General features: G+C 43.5%; 1 protein-coding gene across 28 annotated transcripts in view; it reads right to left on the bottom strand.

Moving 5' to 3' along the window:
• The window catches only part of Foxn3 (forkhead box N3), a 381,706-nt gene that overhangs the window by 361,834 nt on the left and 10,310 nt on the right, over positions 1-9,562 (bottom strand).

The raw sequence follows: 9,562 nt of genomic DNA on the forward strand, positions 1-9,562 counted from the left end.
TGTATATGTGTGTGTGGTGTGTATGTGTCTGTGTATGTGAGTGTGTGAGTGTGTATGTGTGTGTGGTGTGTGTGTATGTATGTATGTGAGTGTGTGTATGTGAGTATGTACGTGTGTGTGTGAGTGTGTGTATGTGTGTGTATGTGAGCATGTACGTGTGTGTGTGTGAGTGTGTGAGTGTGTGTATATGTTTTGTGTGTGGTGTGTGTGTGGTGTGTATGTGTGAGTGTGTGTGTATGTGTGTGTGGTGTGTGTGGGGTATGTATGTGTGTGGTTGTGTGGTGTGTATGTGAGCGTGTGAGTGTGTGTGTGAGTGTGTGTGTGTGTGTGTGTGTGTGTGTGTGTGTGTGTGTGTATGTATCAACATGAGGCTGGTTCTCTCCTCCTACCTTGTTGAGGCAGGACCTTTCTTATTTCTGCTGAGCACTTACTTCAGGCTTGCCAACTTGTGAGGTTCAGGCAGATTTCCCTCTCCCTGCTCCCATCTTACCACAGGAGCGCTGGGATTGCAGACACACAGGACCATACCCAGCTTCTTACGTGCATTCCAGCCTTGCCCAGTTACTGCGTCTCTCTGCTACGCTGTCTCTGTAGCCCACTTTTATTTTAATCTCCTACAAATACCCCAGGGTCTGACCAACACTACATCAACGGTCTTCCCACACTTGAAGCAGCCTGTCTATCTCTACTCCCTCAGCTAATGCTCACCACGGTGAGCCATATCAGCATTGCTGCCTTTCAACGGTGTCGGCATACCGAGACCTCAACAAATGCTGGCAGCTGAGTGACCAAGTCCCAGAGCAATCCACAGGAAACAGAGGGGCTTGTTTCAACACAGGTCTGTTGTGCCTCTGGGGTCTGTAAAGCTCTCTCCAGACTTCAAGGATTTAGCTTCCTTCCAAGGTTCTTATTCTGAACCATTTTAAGCCTCCAAAAACTTGAAGGAATAAGGCAGTAAGTTGTGGGTCATAATTCCAATTGCTTAAAAATGTTAGCCAGTATCTCCTGAGAACAAGATTCTTCTCCATCACGGAAAAGCTTTGCTTTTTACAATGTTCAAAACTGTATTTTCAAAACTTAGTGGTGTGGGACACAGCTCAGTTGGTAGAAAATGGATGGATGGATTCCTAGGTCTACCCCAGCACCATATAGACCAGGCATAGTGGTATACGCCTATGACCCCTGCAATGGGGGATGGGGGGGCAGGCAAGATAGTCAAGTCAGTAAATAGTGCAAGGTCATCCTTAGCTTCCCAGGGAGTTCAAGGACACCCTGGGCTACATTAAACTAGAGCTCAGAAGTCATGCCTTCAAGGAATATATGGCATAGTGTGTGCTCGAGACTGTACAAACATTAACTCAGAAGAACTATATTATAAACTCCATGGTGCTAATTATGAGCAGAACACAGGTTCAAAGAACTGAGAAATCAAGTCAAGCTGAAGTTAGGGGATGAAATAAGATATAATATTTGTTTCTCTTATTCCTGGGTAACAAAATGAACTACATTTCCCAGAAACCCACTTGGCAGCTGATAGTGGCCATCTTATTAAATATGGCTAATAGAATGGGAGGAAATGGGCCTTACAGCAATGTAGACCTGGCCGACAAAAGCTAGTTGTCGTTCGGGGGTCACCACGTTCTTTCTCCTTTCTCTTAATGTGTCCAATTGGCATGGTGACTTTGGGAGCTAGGGCTGAAAGTGGTCATACCTCACAAGGCAAAGTGTTTTAAATCATCGATGAAAAGAGAGGCATCTGCTAGCCAGGTCCCCTTTTTAGATTTGTAAGAAGGGAGCTCCTATTGTTTTGATTCACTGTACTGTTTTGCATTTGCTGAGGCAGCACATTTCACCAGAATAAATAGAAGTCCAGGCTGAAAATACCACAAGAAAGTGAGGCTTTGAAAATACTTGCTGTGCATTCTCTCTCTCCTCTCTCCTCTCTCCTCTCTCCTCTCTCCTCTCTCCTCTCTCCTCTCTCCTCTCTCCCTGACAGGGTGTTATGTAGCACACTCTGAATTCACCAGGGATCACCTTAAACTTAGGATCCTCCTGCCCCTGCCCTCTCCCAAGTCCCATCTCCGATCACTGGGATCACAGGCAGTGCCAATGCCCGAGGTGTTGGGAATCAAACCCAGGGCTTTGTGAAATCTAAGCATGAACTCCACCAGTCAAGCTCCAGTTCCAGCCTCGTGTGTTTTCCTTTTTGGCTTCTGTAAATATGGTCATTAGCAGACCAAAGAGATTCCCTGCCTGGAGGAATATTAGTCTCCCTGCAGCAGAAACATAAGATAAAGAGGATGACCAGACTCTCTCTAGTAGGGTGAGCACGGGGCCACTCACTCCAGTGAAAGTCACTGAAAATGTATTTTACAGAGTGTTTTCTCACGAATAATTTGAAGTGTATTTGTGAACCAGCAAGGAAATAAGACACAATCAGAAAAGAACGCTTGGCTTTTTGTTTTGTTTTGTAACAAAGGGAAGAATTTGAACAATTTTCACAACATAGCGGGCATAAGCTTGGTGTCATCAACCAATTTAGGACTCACCAAAGAACAGGGCAGGGCAGGAGGCACAGAGCTAAGGAGGACTCTAGAGGAAATAACAGTCAAGTGCCTGCTGTAAACACTAGAGCAAGGTCGGAGGGGAAAGGTCTGTTCTGAAAGTGTGTAACCATAGGATGGGCCTCAGGACGAATGGGCAGGACCCAGATTTTACAAATCAAGAACAATCCCAGCAGTGAGGCAAAGGAAAGCATTATTGCTGGAGAAGCTCACATTCAACTGTAACTCAAAGAATTCCCATGGATAGTCTCCAAAGCCAAGTGACAGGAAAGTATATTAAAGAGAACAATAGACAATAAATACAACAGAGGAAACAAGAGAACCATGGGCAATCAGCACAAACAAACCACGTAGGGCAGAGCTGAACACACAGGCCTCACCCTTTCAAATGATCAGACATGAGACAGAAATTAAGTGTTCAATTAAATGATGCTCAATATCTGTAGGCAAGATTAGATAAGACACAGAACACATGTTAGACTGGACTTAGAGGCTAATTGATGGATTGCACTTTCATATCAGAAAAAAAAACTTCAAAATAAATGAACTGAAATCTTAGTAAGTTAGAAAAACAGTAAAATACATAAATAAATAAACACCAAGATTAAAGAAGATGAAAAGGGCAGGAGAGACAGTCTACACCTTAGCATAAAACAGGAGTGGTCAGCTTAGAAGACAGCATAAGGGTGATAACTGAGAATCTTCTGGAACCAATGTGGGGGGGGGGGTCAGTTCACAATTCTGGCCATCCCAAGTAAATATATGTTAAAAGAAATTTGCAACTGGCTGTGGAGGTGTGTGCCTCTGATCCCAGTGCTGGCAAATGTAAGCTGGAGAATCAGGAGTTCAAGACCAGCTTTTGCTCTACAGGAGGCTCAAGGTCAATCTGGGCTGTGTGAGAGTCCGCCTCAAATAAAAATAAATAAAAACCATGGAGCCTTCCCACCAATGTTCTTTATAATAAAACTGCACCGCCTCAGATAAAGAGAACGTATTTAAAATTAGTAAGGTATTTTTGAAGCGTGTCCAACACAAATGGGAATTAGTTAGACCTCGATGGTTTCTCAGCAGCGGCAGATGCCAGAACATAACAGGACACAACATTTCCACCCAAATCCAGTTGTTCAAAATCAATAACAAAAAGGAAATGCAAGACGCCGGAGAGATGGCTCAGCAACTCAGAGCTCTTGCTGCTCTCCCAAAGAATTCAGGCTCAGTTCCCAGCACCCAGGTCAGGCAACCCACGACCATTTGTAACTCAAGTTGCAGGGGGTCAGATGCCTCTGGCTTTCATGTGCACTTACACACACATACACATACACTCACAATACACATACACAGACACACACACATACACATACCCACATGCAAACACACACACACACACCACACACACAATTAAAGATAATAAACCATTCCTTAAAAATATAACTTAAAAATACCTAGCAGGGACCAGCAGGGTGGCTGAGTGGGTGAATTATTTGCAGATCAAACCTGCCAACTTGAGTTCAATCCCCAGATCCCACAGTAGAAGCACAGGACCAACTTTTGAAAGTTGTCCTCTGACCTCCACATTTAAGCCCTGGCATTTAAAACTCAACCTCCATCTACACACAGACACACAGACACAGACACAGACACACACACACACACACACACACACACACACACACACACACAAATCAATTCCCCCTGTTCACAGTGACTTATATCTGTAATCCCAGCCCTAGGGAAGCTGATGCAGGGGGACTGCTGCCATCAGTTCAAGAGCATTGTGGCTACCAAAAAAGACCCTGTTTCAAAGAAAGGAAGGAAGGAAGGAAGGACTTTCATAAGCTTGAAAAAAAAATTTTAGTAGCTTATTGAGCAAAAAAAAAAAAAGTAATAAAAAACTTAGAACCTATTTAGAGCTAAACTTATTAAAACTTCCAAAAGCTAATTTAGTTCTTAGGATCTAATTGATAGATTGGGTTTTTATATTAAAAAATATTCAAAATTAATGAACTAACTGCAACCTTTGGAAGTTACAAAAATAACCAAACAATAAACTACAAGATTAAAAAGAATAAAGACACAGGCAGAAACTAAACAGACACACCACGTAGATGATACAAGGTGCTAAGAGGTTTTTTTTTGGAAGCAAGCAAACATCCAAGTGATATTTTAGGAATGAAAATAAATTGTGATATCATAAATATTTAAAACACTATCAAACATGATAGACAATCATCATATCCTCAAATGTCCAAGCTCAGAGGGAAACTTGGTACAAAAACACAAGAGAGCTTCTTACAGCTGCAAAGGACAAAATCGTGTTCATTGCAGGAAAATGGATAAAACTAAATGCACCATCATATGAAGCGAAGAGAGCCAAACTCAGAAAGACGGTCACGTGGCTTCTCCCATAAGCAATACTGAGACAAGAATAAAAGAACTATGAAAACAGAGAGGAAGAATGGGGTGGGAAAGGGGGAAGGGGGTGAGAAGATAGGAGGGAGGGACCGAGGCGAACACTGCGCATGCTCGCGCATGCGTAGGAACACACAATGCCTAGATACGCACGCGCACACGGGCATGCCACAGTGCAACAAATTATTCTGTGTGCCAACAAAAAGGTTTCAATGGTCATGTATTGCTAAAAACGAAATCTAGAAGAGTTTGACGAAATAATATAGACGAAAGGGAGTCAAGTCACCTTCAGGAAGTGGATCCGCCAGAGATACTCTGAGGAATACAACTTTTTAATCTTCTGCAAACGAGTCCCAAAAACAGAAGAGGGGACTCTATCTTATTCTAGAGGGTTTAAGCAAAATAAAACAGAGCAGCGATGTCGAAACTTATTAAGAAAGAAGAGCTAGGTTCTGGAGAGAAGGCTCATGAGTCAAGAGCTCTGGCTGCTCTTCCAGAAGAGCAAGGTTCAATTCCCATCACTCAGACAGCAGCTCACCACCACATGTAACTCCAGTTCCAGGGGATCCAACGCCTTCTTCTGGCCTCTAGAAACACTAGGCATCCCATGGTACATACCCTTACACGCAGGCAAAACACTCATAAACATAAAATAAAGAGTGTTTCAGAAAGGAGAGCTATAGAACTGAACTAAACTCCCAAACACAGACATAAAACCCTAAGAATTATCATCAAATCAATCCTGTCAACATATGTAGATTTACAAAGCTACTTTACAGATCAACTAATGAAAATCATCATATTAAAGGAATATATATATATATATATATGTCACAACAAACACAGAAAAATAATTTGACATCTATCCAAGAGTTAGGAAATAAATAAAAAATGAGAAAATAAGAATAACTAAGAATAACTTTTACACTGGACAAGGACTCTACAATATACCCTGTCAACACTGTACTTCTGATTACGACAGTTAGTATGTTTTTGGGTAAAGTCACCAACATGACACCAGGACCTGCAGAGACTCCTCACCCTCAGTCCAGTGTGATGAGATATAGCTAGTACAGCGAGGAAAAGAAGCCACAGCTACAAGGATTAGAAAGCAACCCAGATGTTATTTGCATGTGATATGATGTGATCACCCATAAAAAAATTCAGAAGAATTTGTAATACATGATAGAATTAGGTAAGAAACCTAAATTATTTCTGGATAGCGTATTAATGCACAAAATTGTTTCATTTCTTGACCATATGCATACCTTGGATACAGCAAGTAGACTACAGGCATAAATGTAGCATATGCTTTCTAAAAATCATGTGTAAAAGTTGATGCCAGGACTACTTCTAAAACCATACACATCAGACAGCAACAGAAAAGCACGCTGTTGCTACAAGAAACAAGCAGTCCCATGTGAATTCTCAGAAACAAAATAAGCAGGAAAAACAAACACAAAGGAGAATACACTGTATAGTTTTAAGTTATATTATGTTTTACCTATTCATTTTGTGTGTGTTTGTATGCACATGCATGTGTGTGTTTGTATGCGTGCATGTGTGTGTTTGTATGCATGCATGTGTGTGCAGATCACAGACACATTGCAGGAGTTGATTCTCTCTTTCCACCATATGGGTCCTGGGATTTGAACTCAGGTTGTGAGGTTTAGCGGCAAGCACCTTTACCCACTGTATGGTTTGAATGAAAATGGCCCCTACGGGCTCACAGGGAGTGACGTTATTGGGAGCTGTGGCCTTGTGGAATAGGTGTGGCCTTGTTGGAGGAAGTGTGTCACTGGGAGTGGGCTTTGGGTTTTAGAAGCTCAAGTCCTGCCCAGTGTCACTCTCTCTTCCTGATGCCTGAAGATCTGGATATAGAACTCTCCAGCACCTGTCTGCCTGCAAGCAGCCATGTTTCCTGCCATGATGATAATGGGCTAAAACTGTAACCCAACCCCAATTAAATGTCGTCCTTTATAAGAGTTGCTGTTGTCACGGTGTCACCTCATAGCAATAAAGTCCCAAGACACCGTGTAATCTCATTGACGAGATTATTTTTATATAAAATTCACATACAGACAAAACCAGCCAATGGTGCTCAAAAGTAGGGAAGTGATCATCTTCAGGACAGAGCAGTTTAAGGCACAAAGGAACTTCTGAGATGTAATGTTTGATCTGTCGGTCTAGGTGTTGTTATGTGGATAAATTCACTCAAAAATACAAACATGTGGGCTGGAGAGATGGCTCAGGGGTTAATAACTCTGGCTGCTCTTCCAGGAGGTCCTGAGGTCAATTCCCAGCACCCACACGGCATCTCACAACTGCCTAACTCCAGTTCCAGGGCATCTGACCTCCTCACATAGGCATATATGCAGTCAAACACCAATCATAAAATAAAGATAAATAAAATAAATAAATCTTTAAGAAATCAAGCTAGAGCTCAGTGTTCCTCTTCACATGTATGATTCAATTTTTAAAAAGTTTAATAATTTAAACAAGTATATAACATGCTGGTCCACAAACCAAAACACAGAAAGACATGCAGTTGTAGACTGGGATACAGCTCGCCTAGAAACAGAGGTCAGTAGACGCGCAGTGTTAACATGTATGCATACAGTATGCAGATACAATATTTAGATATCTCTTCTATTGTATACTACAGCTGCACGTATGTATATGTGTTGCATCAAAAATGAACCTGTATTCAAACACCACACAGAAAATCTTCGGATGTACTCAAGGCCAAGAGCCAAGGTCACTCGGCCCCAGGACCCTGAGCTGCCTCTGACTTTGAGAGAAATAAAAGAGGGAGTCCCATGTCGATTCTCATACCCATCACCCTGGGGGCAGGGACTAGGCGAGAGAGCATGGTGGAGTGAACATTGGTCTTGGAGGGAGACTGAGAATGGTGGTACCGTTGGAATTATCAGGTGCAGCTAAGCCATAAAGTGGGCACTACCAGAGGTTCCTCTTAATACTCAGGTATGTATGAGGAGGAAGGTTGCCCAGACAAGAGACAGGAGCTGCTTTGTTCTACACACTGGAGGTTTTAAGTGGATTAAAATGACAGTCTACAACATGGACCACGAAAAGGGCTGTGGCCGGGGCACGACAGCACAACGGCAGTGAAACCAGAGAAGCCACGACAAGTGTGGGGACACTTGTTGTATAAACCAGTATTGTATAAACCAGATCCCAGGCCCTTCCCTGAGCAGCAAGGACAGGAATTATTGACGGAATTAAGAGTGTGGCAGAGCGCAGGCTTGATAAGGTGGGTATCAGGGAGCCTCGGCGGGGTCTCGGTGGACCAGGGAGACAGTAGTAATATTAACAAAACAGAAATAAGAATAGCTCAGGAATTTTGGCTACACGCCAGGTTCTGTGATGCGTCCTTTTTCAAGGACTCTAGGATTTAGCTTCTCCAATAATCCTTTTAGGATTCCCATGTTACTTAAGGAAACAGCAGCCAAGACTGGAGTCTAAGGTTAAGTAACTCCCCCAACGAACCCAGCTGGGTTGGCGGAAATAAGTCGGGAAAAGGAGGTCTAGCGTCAAAATTCAGACCTGGTGAGCAGTTTCGGGGTAGATGGCTCTGAGAGTATAGAAAGAGAAGAAGCTATCAGGACACAGCCTCCCTGAGGTCACACATGGGAGTCACAGAGCGGGGCACCAGACAGAACTCATTTAAGACAAGAGGAACTGAAAGGCAGCAACAGAAGCCTTGGGGGTGACACAGGTGCTTGGGGGTGAAAACAGAGTCCAAGCTTACTAACCTGGAAAATGAGGAGGGCGAGAGAGACAGAAAACAGGCACTTCCTTCCTGGAGGTTTCCACCCAAATGACTCTGAACCGTCCATCCCATCCCCTTGATCCCATTCTGCACATGAAAATCCCACTCTCTAGGGACATTTACTCATTCGCAAGCTCACAAGGTGGCTAAAAAGACACCTGTCCAGGCTAGGGTGATGGTTCAGTAAAGCGCTTGCTGTGTAAAACATGAGGCCCTGATTTTTTCCCATCTTCATAAAGGGCTGCCCCACCTGTAATGTGAACACTGAGAAGCAGGGACAGGAGGATCCCCAGGGCTTGCTGGCCAGCCAGTCTAGTCAAAAGCCAAGAGCTCTAGGTTTGGTGAGAGACCCATGTTTCAAAATACAAGGTGGAAAGCAACTGAGGAAGAAGACACCTGATGCTGACATATGGTCTCCAAGAGCCCATGTGTGCATGTACACTCATTCACATACATACAGTATACACACGTGTGCATGCATGCTTATGCACACACAAACGCACAACTATATTTCTAAGACTGGAGAAGGAGCTGGTGAACACAGGGTAACAGTGAAAACTGCTAAGACAACCCTGGCCTTGTCCCCTTTGTGCCTGACATATCTACCTCCCAAAGGTGTCCAGTCCCAAACACCTTCTCGGGACAAAGCTTGCTCTGTCAGCTCACATGGGGACCTCGGATGCTAAAATGTGAGTCCCCTGAGAGTGGTCCTGAACCAGAGGCTGAGAGTTCCAGTTCCCACACAGTTTCAGTGTGCCCAGTGCTCCAGAGACAGACATCTCACTCACTGTTGGCT

The sequence above is a fragment of the Rattus norvegicus genome, chromosome 6, assembly GCF_021556685.1.
Source record: "Rattus norvegicus strain SHRSP/BbbUtx chromosome 6, alternate assembly SHRSP_T2T, whole genome shotgun sequence".
NCBI lineage: Eukaryota > Metazoa > Chordata > Mammalia > Rodentia > Muridae > Rattus > Rattus norvegicus.